General features: G+C 40.2%; 1 protein-coding gene across 2 annotated transcripts in view; it reads right to left on the minus strand.

Annotated features, from left to right (window-relative positions):
- The window catches only part of GPRIN2 (G protein regulated inducer of neurite outgrowth 2), a 28,011-nt gene extending 5,088 nt beyond the window's left edge, over nucleotides 1-22,923 (minus strand). The window contains exon 1 of one of the 2 annotated variants that reach the window (XM_048858846.2): nucleotides 22,511-22,923. The gene's annotated coding sequence lies outside the window, so the exon portion shown is untranslated. The other variant, XM_075130802.1, reaches the window with a different exon arrangement.
- Between the last annotated feature and the right edge of the window lie 1,260 nt (nucleotides 22,924-24,183).

Below are 24,183 nucleotides of genomic sequence, written 5' to 3' on the forward strand. Positions count from 1 at the left end.
CAGTGGCTTTCTTTTTAATGTCATTTATTCTATTCTCCTGCTGTTGCAACATTTGCACTGACTATTTGGCCTATTCACCTTCCCTCCTCTTACCAGACACTTTGATGTATAATTGAAGTGAAATTATTTTAACAGCTTTCTGCAACAACAGAATGTATTCAAAAGAACACACTCAATTTTTCAACCAACACATAGTTAAATCAAGCTGCAGCATTTAATTTATTAGCATGCAATTAAGTGGCCAGCTCAAATAATACCAAGTATTTTTTTATATAGAAGTACAGATGAAAGTGTTCCTAAATTTCATGCCTCAGGGCTTCAGAGGATTGTCAGTAGAGGTCCAGAAGGAAATATTTTTCCCCACCTAATGTATTTCAGGTTTGTTTCCCTACTCCTCCTCTGAAGCATCAAAAAGGGCCAGGGCTGGAGATGGGACACTGAAAAGGATAGACTGGAACTCTGAGGTGGTATGGCGAATTCTCTCATGCAGATGTTTGGCTGGTGGATCTTTCTTACGTGCTCAGTCAGCTCAGACTTGTACTGATCACCATTTTGGGGGTCAGGGAGGAACTCTGCCCCAAATCAGATTGGCAGGAACCTGGTGGGGGTTTAGTCTTTCTCTGTATCATGGGGCATTGGTTGCTTGCTAGGATAATCAGGGTGCAACTAACCAAATCAATTGCTTGCCATTGCAGCAGCCTCTCAGGCATTTGTGCACCTTGGTTTCTCCTATTTTCTATTGTAGCATACAATATTTTAGTCTCCTGAGGACTGTAATACTGAGTCTAAACCAGGTTTTTGGGCTCCATACTGGGTAACTGGGTGGGGATTAGCAGCCTGTGATGTCCAGGAGGTCAGACTAGAGGATCTGGCAGTTCCTTCTGGCCTTAACCTTTATGACTATGTAAGTCCCAATGTTTTTAAGAACTTTTAAGGAAATGCACGCTGCATATTCTGGCTTTGCAACAAGAAAGCATTTGCAAATACACGATTCATGCCATTAGAATGCATTTCAAAAAAGAACTTTAATTCTTGGGACAAGAAAGCTAGATGTAACTGATAAGTTCATCACACAAGAACAAAAATACCCTGTAAATAGATCAAAATACTCTGCTCATCTCTCCAGTAAATTGCCCAATCCCTGAACAGAAGGTGAGGGCTTCTAATACAGCCACCTTTCTTCTGGCTGGCAGAGGAGGAGGAGAGTAACAGGAATAAGTTCATGTGCTTACATAGTTCCCAATCATTTACATATTGGGGTTTTAAAAGATCTTTTAATGTCGATTTTAAGATGTTTGGGGAAGGGACTGCCCTGGTGTTATGTATAAAGCAGCTAGCACAACTGGAGAGTTGAGCTGCTCTAACTGTTCTTCTAGGTGTCCTGTGATACAAATATATAATTGCCTATCATTTATTTTCATATTTTGTTTGCTTGTATTCCCCAATTCTGTACAGACTAATGCCTCCCTAATTAGCAGGATTAATTCCTTTCATATGTATAATATTAATAAATGTAAACTGTTCCCTCAGATGATGTAGCCGGAAACACATGGGGCTGGGACACTACTGGCGCCCCAAAGGCTTCCCCCACTCTCTCTGCTGCTGTCCAAGAATGGAACAACAGTGGAGAAAATCCACTGATCAATTACGGAGCCCATGCTCCACTGTCCCTGCTGTCTGGGACTGAGAGACCTGCCTGTTGCTTAACCCCTACTCAGTCACCCTTCTCTCCCACACCCAACGGTTAGTCTCCCAAATTCAGAGAAAAGCTCATACACGAGATTGCTGAGGGCATTAACCAGTGCTGCTGAATGGGGGGTGGCAAGGGCTGCAGGGGCCATGAACCCCTGGAGTCCTGGCTCCACAGAGATGTAAAGTGCTCAGAACTGCCTCTACCTAACCCCAGTGCTATACCCTTCATACTCTGATCATCTGTGACAGCAACATGATGTTCCCAATGACTAATCTGCTACAAAAGCAACATGTGATAGGTACTGGAGAGCACAGTCAGAAGGGAATGACGGACAACCACCACTTGCTGTCAATATGAATAACTCATTCTTTACAACTCTACTGCTACCCCATAACTGAAAGTGTTTAGAAAAATCCCATTCAGAGAGCACATGAGAAGTGAAGCATGTGATAGGAATGATATCTAGTTTTAAACACACTTCACTGGTCCAGCTCTCTCACAATGCACACACGGGCCCAGTCCTGCGTACAGATACACCGGCTAGCATATCTTTCCACATGTACTCTAAATGAAATGAACAGGATTAAATGCCAGAGTACAACTGTATGCGTGGGCATAACTGATTGCAAAGTCAGGGCTTTAGATTTAAACTGTTAGGGCAGCGATCTTGTTTTCCTACACATCTGTAAAGACCCTAAGACACCATTGGTGCTAACCAATATTTCACAATGTACATTTCTTCAGCCACAGGATCTATAAGTCTCAGATGAGAGGAAGTCTCCAATACAACAAAGAGAAGGTAGAGATATAGGGCTTGATCCTACTCCCACTGAAGTCTACAGGAATTTTTCCAGGGACACAACTCATGAAACTTGTAAGACTTGGGAGGTAAAGATCTGTTAACACATCAAAGTATGAACAAAACTTTTTACATTACAGTAAACAGTGCAACAGAGAACTGTTTACATAAAGGAGAGCCTGAGGGGGGATTTGAATGTCAAATTCAGGTGAAGAATCACTAATATGGCAGAAATACTTTTACATGAACTTATGATCTATTGCCATAACAACATCAGCTGAAAACTTAAAAGTTTAAGTTTTCAATAGAATTCCAAAAAGGAACAACTACTTTATAAAATCGTGTTTGTCTCTCTTGATGCTATCCACACCTACAGATAATTTTAAACACAGCTACACTGAGTAACTGAACACCAGTAGATTAGAAAGCCAACCTCACATCCATGGTTATTTCACTCTATGGACAGCAAATAAATTATTGCTTTACAGACCTAGCATTCTAAATTTGGTTATTGTTCAGATACACGTATATTCAATTGTGATACAGGATAAATATTGCTCTTGGCACCCAGGACCATAGGACCGCAAAATAATGGAAACAGTCACTTTCTTATTCCTTAAATAAAAAAATTAAAAATGATTATACAAAAAGGGAAATTCCCTAACAATAACTTTAAGACAGAGTTAAGGATGGTGAAAGATATACCTTCCAACAAGATGAACAAACCTCTATTAGAACAATATACTTTACAAACATGTTCCCCTGCCCTCCACACCAATATCAGGAAATTCAAAGTAAAGTTTCCACAGACATCCTCATCTTTTCCCCCAGTTCCACGCCCTCTTTCTACCTGTAAATCTTATTCTCCTCAGTCCTATGTAATAATCCATGAGCAATCAACCACCCACCAAATACTGGCCATAGCCCAAGTTCTCTTTCAGTCAATACACTCTATGTGAGCCAGAATTAAGATATGTATGTCTGAGTTGATAATTAATACTTAGCTCTTATAAGGCACGATCACCCATATCTCAAAGCACCTTACAAAAGAGAAGCAACATCATTATTTCCATTTGTAAAATGAGGAACTGAGGATCCGTGATGTGAAGATACTTTCCCAAGGTCACTTGGCAGTTGAACAGTACATTGTTGTGTTACTTACACTATGATATACTTTTATTCCCAAGTGGGGGCAAGGGATGCTCACTCCTGCTTCTTAACCTTCCCTCTACTACCCTCCATCTTTCCTTCTAACAATCAGACCCGCCAACACTATGGGTTTCTGACTCTCCTGTAGGTGAATGGGGGAAACCCAGTCATTCTACAGAGAAATCGCACATTGATTGGCTGCATTCTCAGTAAGCAAGATAATGGGGAAGGACAGCCAGTCAATGCTGCTGCATATGCTGAGCAGCTGCCTCCTTCTCCTTCTCTCTGTCACTAACCCATACACAAAAGCCTGGGAGCGCTACTGAAGCGCCCAGTCCTTTCATCTCAGAGCCTCCTGAAATGTAGACACAGGGCAAGGAGATAGGTGCAGAACTAATTAAATGGCACCCCTGGGGATGGGTCTGCCATGCCATCAGGCAGTACTTTACACAAACTTAAAATGAAATTGCTTTGCATCACAAGGGACTGGCAGGTATGTAATTCAGATCACACACACTCATCCTCCCTCCAAAACTCTACATTCTAGCGACTAGCCTACAAAATGCTGCAGACTTGAACCTCCAAAGTCCAGAAAAACCCATCATCATCTCCCCATACACCATGTCCCTGTGGCATAGGGGCACCACTCTATATACCATTCATCCTTCCAATATACACCAGAGAGATTCTCTTCCACATACTGGGTTACGTACAGTGTACCTAGAAATTCTCCATTTGAAGAGGGGAAAGGAGTGGGCACACATCCCAGCAATTATACCAAAATGTGTATCTTCACAAAAGCCATACTGGTGTCATGAGAATGGTATGTATAAAAATGTGGATCACTGCTAATGTAATTTACACAGTCAGTGGGGCACTTTTACATTTTGTGCAGAAGCGAATCAGAAACTCGGATACACACGTAGAGCATGGAAAAGGATAAAGGTAGAGTTAAAGCTGGGGAACTTGAAGATCTGAAGTCCCTTTCTTTCAGTGTGTGGGGTGAGGGAATTGCTTGGTTTTATTTTAAATTCAACAAAACACACCCGTGAGGTTCATTCTATTTAAAGATATCTATTGTTTACATTGACTTTATGTGAAAAGTTTTAGTTCAAGAATCTGAAGATGTCTGCACTTGGATACATGAACAAGAAAGCATGCCATTTGAGGTAGATATGTTAGGAGTATATACAAAATTGTTAGACAAGCACAGAAAGGATTAGGATAGAAATGGAATTAACATCCACTATTTTTGGCTTAGCTTCAGATGGCTGCATGAGGGGATCTAGGATGCTTTCACTAATTCCACTGAACTACTTTACTTGAAAGCAACAAATTTGTGTGGTTTTCTATGACTTATGATTAAAGTTGTGACCTATTTAATGCATTAGTAAATTTACTATAAGGATATTACATTTTGTGCATTTTACTAGTTGAGATTTACTGACAAATTACTATGCCTAAATGAATTCCTCAATTTTGTTTTATATTTCATGCATATGCTTTCAATTACAATTTTGAAAACAGAATGTAAATGGATAAAATGCAAAACAATCCATAAAACCATGTTGGCATCTGGATCAAGTTTTCAAAGCAAGTGGCATTACATATGCACAATACCAGCAATAATCTTTCTACATAGACTTTTTAGTACTATTCATTTTGCAAGTGATAATTCTGATGAAGACAAAACTTTGTCTTTCTTCCATGGTTTGAATCAGGTACCTGACACCTACTAGCTCCAGGATAATCCTACTCAGCAAAGTACAAAATGCCTGTATCCCCATGCACCCCAAGCCATGTACATCTGTAATTTAAATAAATTAAATATTTGTGTTTCATTTGCTATTGCTTAACTAGAATCTTGCCGATCAATTTTCAGTTTAATTTTTTTAAAACATAATTTATCACTCGGGCTTACCAAATAACAGTAAAATATATTTGTCAGTGAGTTTTTACATATATGTGTCATATAGTATATTCACCAAGAATTATTTGAGCAGTTACAACGCTGGATGAATACCAGTGAGATCCATTAAAAAATGCCACCCAACCGCATCAACAGGTAGGGGAAACTGATGGGGCCAGAGGTGAAAGGGGGACATTCCCAGTAGTGATGGAGAGAGGCACTTGCCAAGGAACAATAGCCTCACATGTGGTCTCTGGCACCCATTGGCCAGCAGGGTGAGAGGGGTGCTGACTGGCCAGCATTCCCAAGCTCCCAAATTTTAGCCCAGCACAGGGGCCATGTGGAGCCTCTTTCAGCTCCATTCCAGCAGCCCACCCTACCCACCCAAACTAGGAATGAGAACTTGGCCTGACAGATGCTGTGGGTCTAGCCAATCATCTGTTCAGGGGGTCAGGAAGGAATTTTTTCTCGGGCCAAATTGGCGGAGGACCAGGGAGTTTTTTTGCCTTCTACACAGCATCTGCAAGCAACAGGGGGTTAAGTAGGAACACATGTTACCTAACAGGGGTGGTGTTACTTATTCGTTACAACTTGCAGCCAGTTTCCAGTGTGGTTGAGAGAATAAAATGAACAGTTCTCAGAGATAAAAGATCTGGGATTTTGGCAGGGCTGCCCAGAGGATTCAGGGGGCCTGGGGACTTCAGCGGCAGGGGTCCTTCCGCTCCGGGTCTTCGGAGCACTTTGCCGAAGACCTGGAGCGGAAGAAGTGTCGGCGGGACTTCAGTGGTGGGTCCTTCACTCCGGGTGTGCTGCCGAAAACTCTCGTGGGGGGCCCCTGAAAACTCTCGTGGGGGTCCCTGCGGGGCCCGGGGCAAATTGCCCCATTTGCCCCCCTTCTGGGTGGCTCTGGAATTTGGTGATGGGCCGTGGGTAAGACCTTGTGGCCCTCGTGGGCCGAGGTCCCCTATCCTGCTACACCCTCTGTCCCCCTCGTGGAGGGAGGGGTGCTAGGTAGGTTTCAGAGAGAGCTGAGTCCTGGGGGGTAGGCTGAGGAGAGCTTACCCCACATTGTGGGTTATATATTAAGGAGCCCTGTAGCCCTAGCACCAGTTATGGGTTATATGGTAAGGAGCCCTGTAAAACCTACACTGGAACCAATTAAATGCCTAGCATAGGCAAGCGTGGGTAGTGAGCAGGTAGCACACCTTCCTTGTGCTAAAAGAAGTTTAATAAAAGTTGTGGGTTACCACTTAATTCCGTGCGTGTATCTATCGGTCTTCATTCTGCCGCTGTGTCCGCATCAATTTACTCAATACTATTAAACCAGCCCTACTTATTACTACCCCTCAATTGCTTTTGTTATAGCTCCACTCCTTTCCTGGCTTCACTACACATTATCTTTTCCATAACAGATGATAGTGTATCTTTTCCTTGTCCCTCACTTACAGGGTCACTGTCCAGGGGCAACAGCCAGGTGAGAAACCAAGTGCCCCCAAGCTGGTGGGGAAGAGGAAGAGATTCTTCCCATGGTGCTACTTTTTCCAATTTTCTTACCCAGTGTTTGCTTCAGCAGCTCTTCAGAGTTTTCACAAGCATTATTAGCATGAAACTGACCTGATTCTTGTCAGTTTTCCTGCCTCCGGCAGGGTGTTCTAGTAGTAGGAGTGAAAATCAGTAAGAGCAATTTTCAGCTTGCTATGGCTTTGGAAAGCTATGAGGAGCAGCAGGTGCTGTTTGTCTGCTTATCTGGGAAGATGACACTGCATCAGTGGGTCCCAACTCTGCACTCCCTGCACATGCCCAACTTCAAACGAAGTCAATAAAGAGAAAATATATGACATACAATATTTGTTGATTTAGTTGCTTTTATAGCCCCTTCATCCTAGCAGCCAAGTGCCTATTAGCACCCTCAGAACTGTGGTAATGGAGAACAAACCAGTTTCTAAACTCTCGTCTGTTTATAAATAGCACAAAAGTTTTAGTATCAGAGCTTAATAGCTCTTTGAGTAGTTAGTACTCTTCTCCCTTGAAAAACTGCTGTGTCGCAATTCATATATTGCATTGTTAAAGACATTAAATAGACTCTTCTGGGATGCTTGTCACTACGTGTAACAAAGTTCCTCCTCTGCCTTGGTGGATCCTGCGCTTATTAGCGGATTTGCTTTCCTCAGAGATTCACGGCAGCCCTCAGTTTGGCCACTTTTGCTAGTGGCTCAAACGTGCTGTTCACTCAGCTAACCTCATCACTGGCCAGCATGGGGAAAAGGAAGGAGAACAATCCCCACAGTCCCTGCTGGTCCACCTAGTGGGTCGTGGGACAGGCCAGGGACCTTCCCCTCTGGTGGGACCCACAGTCCAGGTCAACTCCTCTTGTATCCAATAGGGAGTTGACGGAATCGGGGGAACCCAGGCCCGCCCTCTACTCCGGGTTCCAGCCCAGGGCCCTGTGGATCACAGCTGTTTATAGTGTTTCATGTAACACCTGTGTGACAGCTACAACTCCCTGAGCTACTTCCCCATGGCCTCCTCCCAACACTTTCTGTATCCTCACCACAAGACCTTCCTCCTGATGCCAGATAGTGTTTGGACTCCTCAGTCCTCCAGCAGCACACCCTCTCACTCTCAGCTCCTTGTGTGCCCCTTACTGACTGAAGTGAGGTCTTTTTTAAACCAGGTGCCCTGGTTAGCTTGCCTTAATTGATTCTAGCAGCTTCTTAATTGGTTCCAGGTGTACTAATTAGCCTGTCTGACTTAATGGGTTCCAGCTAGCTCTTGATTGTTCTGGAACTGCCCCTGTTACCTTACCCAGGGAAAAGGGACCTGCTTAACCTGGGGCTAATATATCTGCCTTCTATCACTCTCCTGTAGACATCTGGCCCGACCCTGTCACATATGATATCTGGACACCTCACAACAGCCCTGTGAGATAGGGAAATATTATTGTGCACATTGTAGAGGAACTAAAACAGAAATTAAGCTGCAATTGTATAAAGACTTGCATCGGTGCTTCATTGTCATGCAGTTGTTGACATCATTGATTCTACACACACCGGTGATGTTAAACATGTGAATTACTGTTTGCAAGATTGGGGCCTAAAGGAAAATTTATTTGCTAAGTTCATGATTTAGAAAGCCCACCCAAAATGTGATTTACCCTATGTTTCATCCACTTATTGCCATGGCACTTTTAAGAAAGGGACACTATCTTGTTAAAATCTGAACTAATAATAGATTTGTGTGTGCCACTAATTGCACGTTAGATGATAAAAGTGAAATTTAAAAAAAAAAAAAAAACAAACCACTGATTCAGTTTATTTTTTCATCTTACTCAGTTTGTATAATTAAAGAGACTTATTTTCATTTTCTGGTTCTCATGAACACTGTGTAGTACTATTTGAATGGCTAAATGCTGCAGGAAAATATTTAGGTCTAGACAAAATACAACCAATTTTACTGGAATATACTTTAAGCAATGGAAATTATTCTTTTAAAAATACACTCTATATTTTGAGCTTTAAGTCAACCCAACAGCATCCTTCTAACTAATTGAATATGTAAATAACAAAATGTCTAATGCTCTATACAGCATATACACACAGATTTGTTACAGTAGCTGATTTCAGATCTGGATTTGATTTGATTTTAGAATGTAACCTTGAAAAATACTCTCCAGCCCAAAGAACAATGATTATTTTCAGTTACTTGGCTTCGCAATCCCATCATTCCTGTACCAAGTCTGTGCAACAGCCACAATTGGCATGAAACATCACATTACACAAATTAAATAAATAATCTCTTATACCTGTGAAAAGGAATTTGAATGATTACCTGACTCATTGAATTCTGCAGAACTTACCATGAAACAGAATTCTACTATCCTCTGTGAAAATGCACTATGTGTACCATTTCCTGCCACAAAAATGGGTGAGACACACAATTCTCACCAGATGGTAGTAATCTTGAAAGAGCTCTCCAGAAATTGTACCACTTTTAATCCATGTTCTCTGCATTTCACACTGAAACATTTGATTATGGGGATCCAAATATTTTGTACTAAGTTTCTAAACGGTATTAAGACTGAATATATATCTTGCTCTCTCTCTCTACACATACACTTCTATGCTAGTGATAACCTTGGGATAAATTGCATTCATCATGAACATTTGGTTGCTTCACCTGTACTTTGTCCCCTAGTCCATCTCTGTCAGAAAATATTCCAGATCTAATCATGAAGTCTATAGCATTCTAACAATTCTATAGCATTCTAACAATTTTTTAACAAGCTTCTAACAATTTTTTTATAAAATCTGTCCCTAAAACTTTTCATTGCCCCCTCCCCTACCAAAATATGGATTTATTCCTCCAAATTAAATTGATACTAAACAAGTCAAATTCAGTTCTAGAGTAAGGGTTTAAAGTGCAATTCTGAAGAATGACTATATCCAAACAGCACCATCTTACTCAAAAAATCTGACTGCCAATACACACAGCTCACGTACTGAGCTCTGACTGCTCTCTTTACTCTTGTAGGCATTGCAGAACCGACATAGCGAAGAGAACTAAACATTCTTTTCCATTTAAAAGGTCAACACTATTGTTTTCTAAGTTATAATCAGTTACACCTGTGAAACCGTACTGAAGTCAGTAAAGCTGCACCAATGTTACTAAACGTTTAATTTGACCACAGCACCTTTATTATGTTGATAGTGCACGAGATGCAAAAAACCCAGTTTTGACTCTGTACCGAGGTACAGATGCCATGTGGGGGTTGAGGTTAACATGTTAACAGAACACATTTCAAACAGAAGTACTCACTCAAACAGATAACATACAGCCCTCTATTGTCATTAGTACAGGGTCACTTATTTGTCTTTCAGATATTGACCCACTCTGAGAACAAAACTATCAGGATTAGAAACAGGAACTTTCCACCTGATGAAGTGGGCTTTAGCCCATGAAAGCTTATGCTCAAATAAATTTGTTAGTCTCTAAGGTGCCACAAGTACTCCTCGTTCTTCCCACCAACAGAAAGCCAAGAATCTTTCTTTGCTAATAGAATGAGATTTGTTTGGGGGCTTGGGAAAAAACACACATAAGATACTGGACTTTTTAGAACACAACATACATAGAAAAGCTATTTTAGATCATTTCTAAGCTGCCTTTATTGCATTTTGGGACAGGAGTTTTAAAAGAGCTCAGTGTTGGACTAATGCTGCAGCGACTGAAGCGGAGATTTTTACCACAACTTCCAGAGACAAGAGTTAGGTCAACACTGTGCACTTTGGAAATTCCCTCCCTTAGTTATCCCAAGATACCATACAGATGGATAGCTGATACTAAGAGAGCCTCTCTTTATGGATGGAGAGATGTGATAAATAGGAGAGAAACAGAAAAAAAAATTTTTGTACATTGTGACTTATACAAAAAATACAGTACAATATAAAGGTTTGATACTAGTATATATGGAAGGGGTATGCTGACGAGAGATGTATGGATGTTTGCATTTCCTCCAGTAGGTGAAGGAGGCCTTGTGAAACAAGTGAAACAATATTGTCATCTAGAAATCTGCAGCAGCTTTATTTAGCTAGTTATGTCACGCTAAAGTGACTGATGGTTAGCTGTGCTCATTTTTAAACTCGTTGCTCTGTAAATTGGAAATGTGTGGTGCTAACATTAAGTTCTCAAAAACAGATTAAATATGTACATTATGAATTCTCTGCAGAACTTGGCAAGAGGCAAGGAGAGAGTGCATTACAGATTCACCACCATCTTGTAAAAATTCCTGCACATTTCCAGTATCCCTATTGATTACTGTCCATATTCTATATCAATAACTTTTTATGGATTACTTATTCTACATAAATGTAATATTCAACACACAAACTGGCTATAATGCACATAATTAGAGAAAGAATAATGATGGCAGAGCCGACAACCCTATTATAAGAAACCCAGACAGCATTGGTTGTGGGTATTATGCTTGTAATGCACGTTCCTCTCCTCCAGCTATTCTTAAAGTCAGGCAGGAAGGCAGTATTTTATGAAGATCTCACAGCAATGGATTCTTGTAAAATTTTGCTCCATGCCTTCAAATTCAGCCTCTGATTACAGAGTAAATCTGTTCAAAGTAGAACCACCCTTGCCACAAATGCAGACTATATACCAGTGAAATTAAAAGAAAGAGTTCTATAATAGACCTAGGCCAAGAGTCTCAAAATGATTAATAATTTTGGGTCTCCAACAGGAGACAACTGAACGGGGCCTGATTTTTAGAGGTTGGGTGCTCAGGAATTTCAGAAAATCAGGCCCTGTTAAGGCGTCTCAAGTTGGGCACCTAAAAATTACGACTTTGTTTTTAAAATCTTGATTCTAGTTTGTGTCAGCATTTATTAAACTACCTCATGAAAGGCTTCATAAAGTCTGTCAGCAGAACATTCACAGCACTACAACTTCAGGGCACTGAATTCTTCTTTAACACCAGGACAGATGTACGTATGTTTTATACCAAGATGGCAGCGTGATTTTAATTTACTTATAAGATTTATTCCAGTAGAAGGCTGCTATATCTAGGTTCTTAACTCTATTTAAGCCTATTACAGACACCCTGAATGTAACCTGCAAATTCCCTGACATACTGCTCAGGAAGAATGGCCTGAGAGAGGCTACAGTTGTTATTAATGATAGCATATGGCAAACGTTCAAGGACTTTCATTGCAATCCAAGCAGCAGCAGTTGTGATCAGTTACAGACTGCATGGTGGGATGGGGGAGGGAATACCGTACATCAATACTAGAAGTGCAGAGTGCATCTTCATTACAGAGTTCTGTTGTAGTCACCCATGAGGGAAAACTACTATACTTAAATGTCTAAAGAGCTTTCCTTTTTCAAATATCTGACATTTCCTTATTTTAGAGCTGGGCGGATTAAGCAATTAAAATAAGGAGATCATAATGGGAGTGCAAGAAAAAACAAGTGTGCCCCACATTAGAGTTCTTTGCACATAGCAAGAATGTTATACAGGCACTCGATGAGTGCAATACAAAAGCCTAGATCGTATACACTCCATATACATATAAGTAAGCTGATCAGCTGCATCTGTTACTTCTTATCAGCTATACAATGGTTAACTCCAAGCAAGCTTCCTTTGATTTCCAACACTACCCTCCTGTTCCTCAGCCTGGCTAAGGTGTGGAATATCAGACAGACATCTCACTTACCCACTGACAGGGAGTCAAAGGAAGAAGCAGGAGTGCCTGAGAAACTCTGTATCAAGTGAGGAAGTGTCTGGGAATACTCAAAGCTCCAGCAAGGGGCTCTCTCCTCTCACTGACTCCCCAAAACAATGACATATCAGGGAAACCCTGCTTATAATATTACCTTGCAATGACAATAACATGAAAATAGCTATTTTGTGGAAAAAATGAATGGGTTTCTATATTTACTGAGTTAATAAAAAATGCAATCAAATCACAAAGACAAGTTCCATATGTCCATAGTTTATGTGCTCAAAGCAAAATCACACAAATGGAGATGGTATTCATGTGATAAATTAGTGTACAGACATTTGACCATCTTGCCTGACCTCTGCTCATGAATCCAGGGATGGCCTGCAGTACTCACCTGCGGGTTTACTACACACGGATATGACCAATACATTCTGCCCTTTATGTCCCCTCCATCCGCACGCATACATACATTCCCACACACACCACATCCTGGAGCACTGCCAACTGCCAAAAATCATGAGTCAGGTCTCAAAAAAACCATGATATATTTTAAATCTGATTATTCTGAAATCCAATAAAAGTTGCATGCTTTTAATTTGCCTCCCGTCGTCAGAGCATTTAGGGTTCATGTTTTCAAGCTTTTCTCCACAACCATGAAGGCTAAAAGCTTTTTTAAAATGAAAGCTAGATGCTCATGTAATAAGCTGATTTCAGTAGATGAGGCTTTAAGAAAAACATCAAATATTGTGAGAAGTGAGATGACCTAGTACTATACTCACAGTGAAAGCTCTGCTGTCTGCAGAATTTACACATTAACATACGGTCTCTAGACTGTAACAACAGACTAAAGTTATACAGAGCAGAGACTTAATCTAATTGCCACATTTATTTAAGTAGGAATATCGTGCAACTTATATTCAGCTAAATGTCAGCAAACAATAGTCTTTGTGGGTATAGCATTTTGCTGTTTCTTAAGGACTTCAACTCTTTAATGCACAAACATGACAGTGACCAATACCTGGCTTCCCAACCACAATGCAGAATGATTCAAAAAATAAATTACAACTCCTTAACACTGGGTGCTACTTAAAATCCAACTTAAAATCAAAGTCAACCATCAAAAATATAGCACAGCAAAAATGTACAGACAAATGCAAATTAAAAGTGAAAGGCATCAACAAAGTTTGTAACCCTTGTCCTTCACAAACCCCACCCCAGTCTTTCCAGGCTGGCATTGATGTAAGTTTGAACTCTGGGCTTGGAGCCTCTGATGAGCTCCACCTCGGTAAACCCCATTGCAAGGTCAGGGCCACAGTCCCCAGTCCCAAAAAGAGAACCACATAGCTCAACCCCTGCACCTACTGACTACAACTGAACTCTGTGCAGACACAACGATCCACCCATCTCAGTCCCTGCAGGATTGGGGACCTGAAAACTCTGAGTCAGGGACCTATGTTTTGAGATTGTCTGCAGGGCTGCTCCATGCACACAGGAAATCAATAGAAATAAAAACAATAAAAGCCATGATTTGCTGCTGCTAGTGTAACGAAGAAAGCAGGAAGCCAAACTAAAGTAATTTGTTTACAGAAGGCTGCATGCAACCACCCATGTCTTGCATACCTAGCCCACTCCACTCCAAGAGGTTAGATGACTGAAATATTTATATGCACTTGTAAATTAATATTATACTTGCTTTAAAATACTCTGATATTCTTGCAGGGTTTTTTTTTTCCTGTTTGTTTTGTTTTTTTGTTTTGCTGCTAGTTTGGAAGTTTAACAGCAACAGTTAAAATGGAAAGAAATTAATTTGATCTGGCCTAATGTCATGATCTATCAAAGTCCCAAGTTCAACATTAACTTCAGGACTAAGATTTCTTTGGCTAGCTGAGCTTGAACAGGACAACAATAAGGTGTCAGACTAAGGGACAACAGTGTGCCTGGCGTTCTATACATTTAGAGCTCTTTGCCACACATTCCAGTGACAGTAGTCCTTGGAGATGCTCACATGATATCATGCTTGGCAGAAGGACGGCAGTTGTTTTTATAAATTGCGGTGGGTGGTAGCAGCAATGACACTGGAAATATAAAGGAAAGAAATGGGTGGTGACCCCAGAATTTCTCCACACACCCAGGGAAGCCAATGCTCACATGCTTGAAAGATGCCCCACCGAACAGATCAGTGGGGAAGCTCTCTTTATCTTCTTATGGATGAAGACAGTTCTGTCTCTTTCATAAACCCAGTGTCATCAGTATTATAGGTGGCAGGTGGACTAAATACCCCAATAGGTTCTCTCTCTCTCCCTGGCTCTCATATTTTCCTTCTCTACTTCCTATACCACAGTCTGTACCCATTTAGACTTTGAGGTTCCAAAAGTTACTTAAAGTTACTCTAAGCAGCAACATGGAGCAAAAAGAAAATAGATTTTAAAATTATGAAAAGGGGTGAGGAATGTGCAGTGATTGCAGAAAGGAACTGGGAACCAGGACTACTGGTTTCTATCTCCATGTCTGGATCACTGACTCACTGTGTGACCTTGAACAAGTCACCCCCTCTCTGTGAGACTCAGCTTACCTATCTGTAACATGGGGATAAGAAAAATACATCACAGGGGTTTTGCAAGGCTTAATTTATGCTTGCAAAGCACTTTGAAATCCTTGGATGAAGGATGTTAGGAAAAAAATCTTTTTACCTTTTTAAAAGAAGGATGTTGCTTGAAATAATTAGTTAGTTTCTTCAGTATAATGAACTTTCTGCCACATTCACAGAAAACTACCTTATCAGAAATGGTTACATTCTATTCACTCCTTACCAGCATCAGTGCAGACCTATCCACTTCCTCAGACTCCCAGTGTTAGGTCAGAGTGGTTAATCCAAAGGATTTCGAATAGATAAAGCAATGATTAGTTGAACAGTAACATTGTTTCACCATAGATGACAATTTCTCCAATAAGAAAGTGCCAGTATAAAAACCAGTTGTCTTCAAATGCCTTTCCCATCAGATGCCACAGAATAAGCATTTTACTTACTGCTGGGACTGACTTTAAAAAAACAACAACTTTTATCTGTACTGGAATAATCTTGTTCCAGCAAATAAACCAGAGGCAGGATCTGTTTGCTATAGGTCATAATTATACTTGCCTATAGGTCAGTTTTATGCTGCTTGCACCCTATTTCATAGCTATATCCTCATGTGGTGACATGTAGCACTCCTGCTCAAGTATGCAAGGGTTTACCACGAACACACACACTGGTACAAGGGGTGAACTATGATGTAATATTTTATCATAATTTGAGTCATGCTGAATTTATGTCCATAAGAACAGAGCTGTGAAAAATCATCAGAATCTGGAGACTTACCTATAGAGATTCACTCACTTACTAGTTTTTATTCTAGTATGCTAAACTCTTCATGAGTACCAATAGCATGGCAAAAGCAGTACGTCTTTGCACTGGCAGAGACTGAGCAATCTCTGCCCAGAGGGGAGAAGTGAGCATGCATCTGTGCAAGAGAAGGTTAAACTGGTTTGAAAAGGAGTAACAAGAATAGTTATGTAAATACAGTTTAGTCTACTCAATTAATGTGAAGTATCATACAAAGGATTTGTTCCTCTGAAATGTTGTGGGTCACATGAAGTGGAATGGGGAGGAGGGGGAACAGGACAGAAAGACTTTCCATCTAGAAATTTTGTTTAATTATATATTGGGTGCAACAGTTATCATATTAGCAAATAAACAGGTGATAACCTCACTCAGAGATATTGGGAGTGAGAAAGTATCATCAGTGTTGCCAAAGATGATGACTTGTGGCTAGAATGGGATGATGCAGGATATTCATACCTAAACACCGAAGTGAGCCTACAGCATAACTACAAGATCCACCACAGAGAGGCACAACTAAAGTCCAAGAAATAAATCCCAGCAGCCTCAGAGACTTACGTTGACCTAACTATGTAAGTGTCTATGCTGCAAGATGTAAGTCACTCACTACATCGATACAATAACTCCACCTCCATGAGAGGCATAGTGCTTAGGTCAATGTAGTTAGGGCAACGCAGGGTCCGTGTAGACACTGCATTACTTACATCACCTGTTGGCTGTCAGCCCTGAGCGGGGCTGACAGCTGGGGCCCCACCTCCACCCCTCCCTAGCACTTACAGCCCAAGCTGTCAACCAGGCCGGGCTCAAGCTGTCCGTGTCCCACTTCAGTCATGGACGCGCTCCTGGTGAGGATGCACACTGCCGACAGAAGGAGCATGTATGGACTTGAACCACCCGCTGTAATTAGTGCAGTGGCTGTATGTCAACTTAAGTTGACTTAATTTTGTAATGTAGAGAAGCCCTAAGGCTCATTTGAGCTCCTAAGAACATAAAGCTTTTACTCTTTGGCTTAACTCAACTATAACTACAACAATTTGACCCCATCAGATGGTGTACATATCCGAACAGAGTAGGTATTTTATGCCTCTTACTTATGATTACTTTGAGTTCTTGTAATTAGATTTATTTGGGCAGTCACTGTGGACCATTTTCAGAGACAAGAACGATTAATCTGTTCTCCCAGGACACAGAGAGGAAGGGATGAAAAAAATGTTTGTACTGGAGCATTTAGCTGAAGCCGTGGGATGGAAGAGTGTCCATTCTCAAAAGATCCTACAAAAGACTGTCTGCAATCAACCAAGAGCGCCAAAAAAGCCTAAACCTCAAGTTGTGGCAACAACTGGAGACCATAATTTGCAAACATGGTATCAGCATTGTTCACAGGATGTCTAAAATTCTGAGGAGAAGCTACTGTATTTTCAGGAATAAATATATCTCCCATTCTGTGGGAACAGGTGTGCTTCCCCACTGCTTGGCTGATCTGAAGACAATGGCTTCTCTCAACTGACTGCTCAGTCAGTTACAGAATCGCCCACTTCTTTATTACCATCTGTTATTAACATCAGAAAAGCAAATTTTGAAGCATAATGATAGAAAGTGTTATGAGCCCTAAAGAAATTCATTCCAGCTCATGAAGATTAAACATTTCAAAACTAACATCAGCTTGGGTAAAAGAAGATACCTTGCCCACCTTTATTATATCAAATAACTATAGATGACCATCTGAAGCAACTTCTATTAAGCACTGCTGGAGACAAGATACTGATCCAGAGAATAACTGGTCTATTCCACTATCGCAATTCTTTTGATTTTAAGATATTTGAACTAGTATTTTCTTGTCTCCTTAATTTTGGGCCTTTGCCCAACATTTGGACAATGGCATGTTTGCCATTCATGAATCTATACATGGGTTACTAACATTTTGTATCATAAGTTAATTTTTTTTCTTTTGTTGGTAGAACTTGCACCACTTGTTGAAAGGGTTAAGACAACAAACCACTAGATAAAGCATTAACAAGAGGAATTTCCCCCTACATTCTACATTAAGATCAAGTCAACGCACACAAAAACAGTAAAGTCTTAGTGTGTCTTCCCAATTTGTCAGGAACACCCCAAAACCATATAGTTTGTTACTTCCATTATATTATGGACTTCAGTGTGATCATAGTCCAAATAATTCAGCAAGACAACATTCGGGATACCACAACATTGTATATCAGGTATCAAAACCTCTCTTTGAAAGCAACTGTTTTAAGAACTAAAGAACAGGAAGAAGGCCACAAATAGGAAAGATCTTCTCTGGCAGAATTTAAAAAATACACTGAAGATACAGTACATTCACCTTACCCTAGTTAGACACATGTTTTGCAGAAAGTGATGAGCAAAGAAATCTTTTAGAATAGGGTGCCATTTTAAACATAACAAAAAATATCATGGTGGGGTTGCACATTTACCATCTGTTTTCCAGATCAAAATTTGCTTAGCTGATAAGTAAAAAGATCTGATCCCTACTAATTCGACATGGGCAAACTAGGTTCTTTCACTACCATGCGTTACTGATAGTAAAAGATTCTGCAGGCCAAATTAAGGCCTTATTTACATCCATTCAGCCCCATTCCATTCAGTTGATTACACAGGTGTAGACTCACTGGAGTTTAATTGGTAAACATTTTGCACAAGGAGAAAGAATCCAGCTCATTCCTCTGTGCTGTTAGCACCACAGCACAAACAGGAGTAACGCCATCTGTCTGAGCAGATGTGACTTTAAATACACACAAAGAAACTACTGGTTGAGTAAGAAGGTGCTATTTTTACAGTCCCTTTTCAATGCAGAACCAAAGCACTAATAGTTAATGAGTAGGCTCATAGCATTGCTCAGGCTGAGATGTCTGCTGGTGTCAACCTCATCTACACTTAGCTTGTTCCTAGTCCCATTTCCTAATTGAGTAAGGGATTACTCAAAACAGGTTCACAACATGGCTTTAGTTTAATTAATAGATGTTTCTGTTGCTGAAGGAGCTCTTTCTGAATGGAATTTCTGTAAGATCTAGCAATTTAAAAACAAATTGAAAACATTCTTCCGAGGTAATTCTTTGCTTATAGCTGCACCCATAAAGCGTTTCTATATTAGATTAATTTAGTAGTTTTAACTCATCCATAAGAATTATGGCATCAACGTTCTCAGCTGGAGAATGGTTTAACATCTTTTCACTCCACTGCCCCTTCAACATATCCCTCCCCTTGTTCTCAAAAACAGTTGAGGTCACAGAAGTGTAAAATAAATGGTTGTTGGTTTTAGACAATTTTCTTGTTAAAAATATAGCTTGTCACTGAAATGACTCTTGTAAAAAACAAAATTAATATTTAGAGTTCATTGGGGATTCAAACCTTTCAGAATTTGAAAATTAAGTAAAACAGCTGAGCTACCAGGAAAAAACAAAAGCCCCTTTCACATAACTGGCACAGATTTGCTGTAATGGATGCAAGATTTATACATACACCTTTACAGTATACATCATAATAGCTTCACTGTGAATCTACATGAGGACAGCTACATAAGATTAGTGACATGTTTCACTCTATTATATGGAAAAATATTAAACCCCAGCCTCCATACATACTCAAGATCTAACTTCAAGGGAGACTGTCCACATGAACTCAAATCAATTTTAAAAATATGAAGTTGAAGGCAGTGTCAGGCACTATTTATTATCGTATGGTTTTCTAGAGTGAGCATCAGCATAATATCTAAGTCCACATTTCTACCTTGCAAAGTCCACCTGCCAATTTTCGTAGTTTTACAATCACGTCTTTTTCTATTTTAGTGTCCCTTACTGCTGTGCAAAGCACTCACACAATGGAGGAAACTGACTGTATAAGAAAAAATAAAATTGACTATACACATACTGTGGTCAAATGCACCAAGCAAACTGAAAAAAAGAAACAGTTTTTCCTCTGACTTCTTACAATTACACTGACCTTGTGACAAAAAAACAAAACAAACCACAAATAAAAATACAATTTTTAATTCAAATGTATCCCTTAAACCAATAAAAACCAGGGGAAAACAAAACAGAGTTAAGACTTAACATAGTATCTTCAATTCACCCTGCTGTTTGTAATTATTGGAAGATGTCTCCGTGCATTGAGGGATCTCTCATGCCATGTACTATATAACATTTTGTAATGTTCAAGCACAAGAAGGTGGCCTTAGACTAAAGTTTCAGCTTTAACTCTGGAATCTCCCTGCTGTAGTAGATTAAAGCGATACTTTACATGTGACTATAAGAGGTTTTGTTTTTAAGATTCTAATGACAGGGAACGGCAGCTAAGAACGCAACCTGTTTAGGTTAAAAAAAAAAAAAGGAGTTATCAGAAAGGGAAAGAGGAGGAAACCCTTTGCTGTTCTGTACAGAACTAACCCAGCATGCAGACAGGTGTAACATCATCTCATTAATGCACCAAATGGCTCTGCTCCTCTGGACATTTTAAAGCTACACCTGATTTGTGCTATTTTATCATAGCTCTCCTCTCCCCCCAGCTCTTATTTTTCAAATTGATTTTGATTATTTGAAAACAAAAACTTAGCTTACTGTAAAAAGAGTAAATATATTTCTGATGCTTTAACCTGGCACCATTATCTAATGAATGAATAATCTTATTAATAAGCACAAATAAAAAGCCCAAGGACATTATGAACAAGTGATTGCTCTTAATGTTTAAGTGTTTGTATGCAATTATCAAATAAAAAATTAAATTTTAACTACAATTCCCCTGAGAGTAGTAACAAAATACATCTTAATGAAAAGAACACACAGAACACTACAGCTTAAAAAAGTCAACAAAAGCCAGAACTTAAAAAATAAAAATTAAAAAGACACTTCTTAAATCCTGTTCTGTCTTATTGCAGAGGTCTTTGAGCATTAGGCAAACTATTGCCCTAATCCTGAAAATGTTTGCCCGCATGATTAACTTCCAATGGGATTAAACAAGTGCTTAAAGTTAAGTTTATGCCTAAGTGTTCACAGGCTCAGGACCTCAACCATCACCTTTGCAGGTAGGCACAATACAGCAACTGGTGTTTTGCATCAAATGATTACTTTGTTTAATACATAGATTATTGACAAATAGATTTTTTTTTGTATTTATATGTTCTGCCTTGTTTGTGTACCTCCCCATGTTTAAAAAAAATAAGTTCTTATACAATGACTCTCTCTTCCCAGTCAATATTTCATGTGTACAAGCCACTACATAAAAATAACCTGCTTGTTTCTCTTCATTTCTTTCCCCTAATCCATAAAATGCACTGAGTATAAGTTTTTAATTTTAACATGGGACTTCATGAGCTAGATAATGCACACAAAACACAATTCCCTATTGCAGTCTCGGACTTCAACACAGCAAAATAATTGCCCCCCATTTGAGTTTTGTTAAATCAATTTGTACTTGGGTTGAGACTTTTGAAAACCAGGTTTCAGCTCAGAGCAAATTTTTAGTCAGTCATTCTAAACAGCTGAAGACAAAAGATACCACTGAAGCCATGATGGATCCTGTACATAGGGCAGCAACAGAGAAAATAAAGCCGATAACATCATTTAAAACAATGGTATAATGCAAGTGTGGAGCAGTGATTTTTTTCAGGTTGCATTTGCTGTTGTGCACTAATTTGCTGACAGCTTCAAAAATGTATGGGATGACCACGTGGTACAGTGCTGGGAAGGTTGTTCTCTGATGGAATATTACAGCAAAAACACCCAAGAAATAAGAGTTAGTAAAACTACTATACGAGTTATCTCCTCTTCCTTTTAGTAGAACTTTTTTGGTACCATAAAAGTAAAACACACACGAGAGAGTTGGATACAGCAGCTGAGCATCCCTACAATCCAAAGGGTTCAGGGGAGAAACACCTAATGTATTTATATTCTTTTAAAATCTCTACAAAATACCATAGAACACACAGAGATTAAAGGACAAACAGACACACATTTTAATGAAATCTTTCAGGCATTTGGCATGGAAAGAGAATCGCCTTTTGCAGAGCTGGATGAGATCTGTTTAAAACTCAAAACAAATGCCACCTTTGAGAGGTCCTCCTCTCTTTTTAGGAAAAAATAAAACTCTGCAGATTAATTATTATTTCAGTTTTAATCACCGGATTTTAGGTCTCCCTCTCAGAGTCCAGCTATCATCAGCCTCCACCCAGCACAATACTCACAGAACTCTGGGTCTGTCTCTCTGCAGCTCCTCTCACTTCCATACAATTTGCTTTGTTATTCTCCAAGACATGCCTTTAAAATGAAAAGATCTCATTGTATTAGAAGAAAATAAGAGAACATGTATCTCCTGTGGTCCTTACCTTCCCCCTACTCAGAGAGATTTTACATCCAGCTTGCCAGTCCAGGTTACCTGGGTGGGGGAGGATTTCAAAAGATGCTCAGTAATTAAATGAGAAAATCAAAGCCAGGAGAGTTTAGGTTTCCTCTGAAAACTCAGATTGCTCCTCCTCCTGTTGGTAACAAGGTGTATGCGGGGGGAGAGAGGAGTGGGGAGTGAAGACCATCAAAACAAATGGAGAAGGGATTAAGGGATGCAGTTTCCTTTGCTTCTACAGGTGACGCCTCTTCCTACCCCTTCCTTCCCCCCCCCCCACGACTAAAGAAGAAACAAAATGGAGCCTGGGAGGGAGGGAGAGAGATAATCCTGCTGCTTCATCTGATTAGAGAGACTGGGCCTGTGCAGAGCTAGCAACTCAGCAAAGGATAAGGAAGCATGGAGAGGGGAAAGAGAGGGGGTCAGAAGGAGGAGCAGATGGTGGGGGGGGTCACAAAAGAGGAGGAGGAGCAGGGGGAAAATAAAGTGGGGAGGAAAGAGAGGAGAATAAGGTGGGAGGGGGAGGAGTGACTACAGTGATGGTTATGAGAGCGATGTGGCAAAGTGTGGGTACCCGGGCACAGAGGGACTGCTGCTACCTGGGGCATAATTGCTCCCTATTCTCACACAGACAGGAAAATATGGCTGGGAAACACCTGCTGCTTCCGTGTCTCTAAAGGCTGTAAAGAAGGAAATAAACAGCAGCTTTGCATGCATGGATTTGAAACAGGAATCTCCTGGTAAATTCAGAGGAGTAGCATCTGCTTGGGTTGAATAGGAGGAGGAGGACAAGGGATGTCCGGCTGGCCCAGTGGACATTCTGGCTAGTGCTTTACTATTTCTCCCACCCCTCGGGTTAACTCCCCTAAGAAGTTGGGGAAAAGAGGTCTGGTAAATTTTAGTTTAAATTTGAATCTCGTAATTATCAGGGCCTCAAAAAGAACTACAAACATAAGGATGGCCAACACAGTGAATAAACTAGTCAGCAACGGATAGAACGGGCACAAATCAAAATGATTTTTCTATCACAAAGTTATTTTCTAGAGGTCATTTTCACTTTGTGGAAAAATCTTCATTGAACCAAAGTGGTTTAAAAGTATACGTTTATCAGCATTGGAACTGCCAAAATATAACCAGGCACACGAAGTGTAGCCTCTAGCTTGCAAGAATCCATAAGAAAATGCACAAAACCCAGCCCTTGATATTGCAGAAATACATAAGTGAACAATATCCAACTATCCAGTCACTACCTTGTCAATATTCGTTTATGAAAATGCACAACACACAGACTCAACATTGCAAAACACATATGGTAAGAGAATACTCATAAAACCTAGCTCCATACTGAAAAAGTGCATGCAAAAGCCACACAAAATCAGCTGTAAAACTACATTCAAGAACACACATCCCAGTGTCAACATTGCAAATACCCACAAAGACATTCAATACTAGAAGTCTGGGGGATGTTTTGGATAAACATGCTGAACTTGAGATACTTAGCCAAACTCATGGAGCACTCTCTCTCTCTCTCATTCTCCCCTCTTCACAAAGCCCCGCGGCAAAAGGCTTCCCCTTATCTGAAGCTGTTTTTCTGACACTCAGGTCAAAGACTGCCCTCTCTGGTGATTTCAGAAAACAGCCATCAAGCCTGCTGCTCTT

Source organism: Caretta caretta, chromosome 7 (assembly GCF_965140235.1).
Source record: "Caretta caretta isolate rCarCar2 chromosome 7, rCarCar1.hap1, whole genome shotgun sequence".
In the NCBI taxonomy this organism is placed as follows: Eukaryota; Metazoa; Chordata; order Testudines; family Cheloniidae; genus Caretta; species Caretta caretta.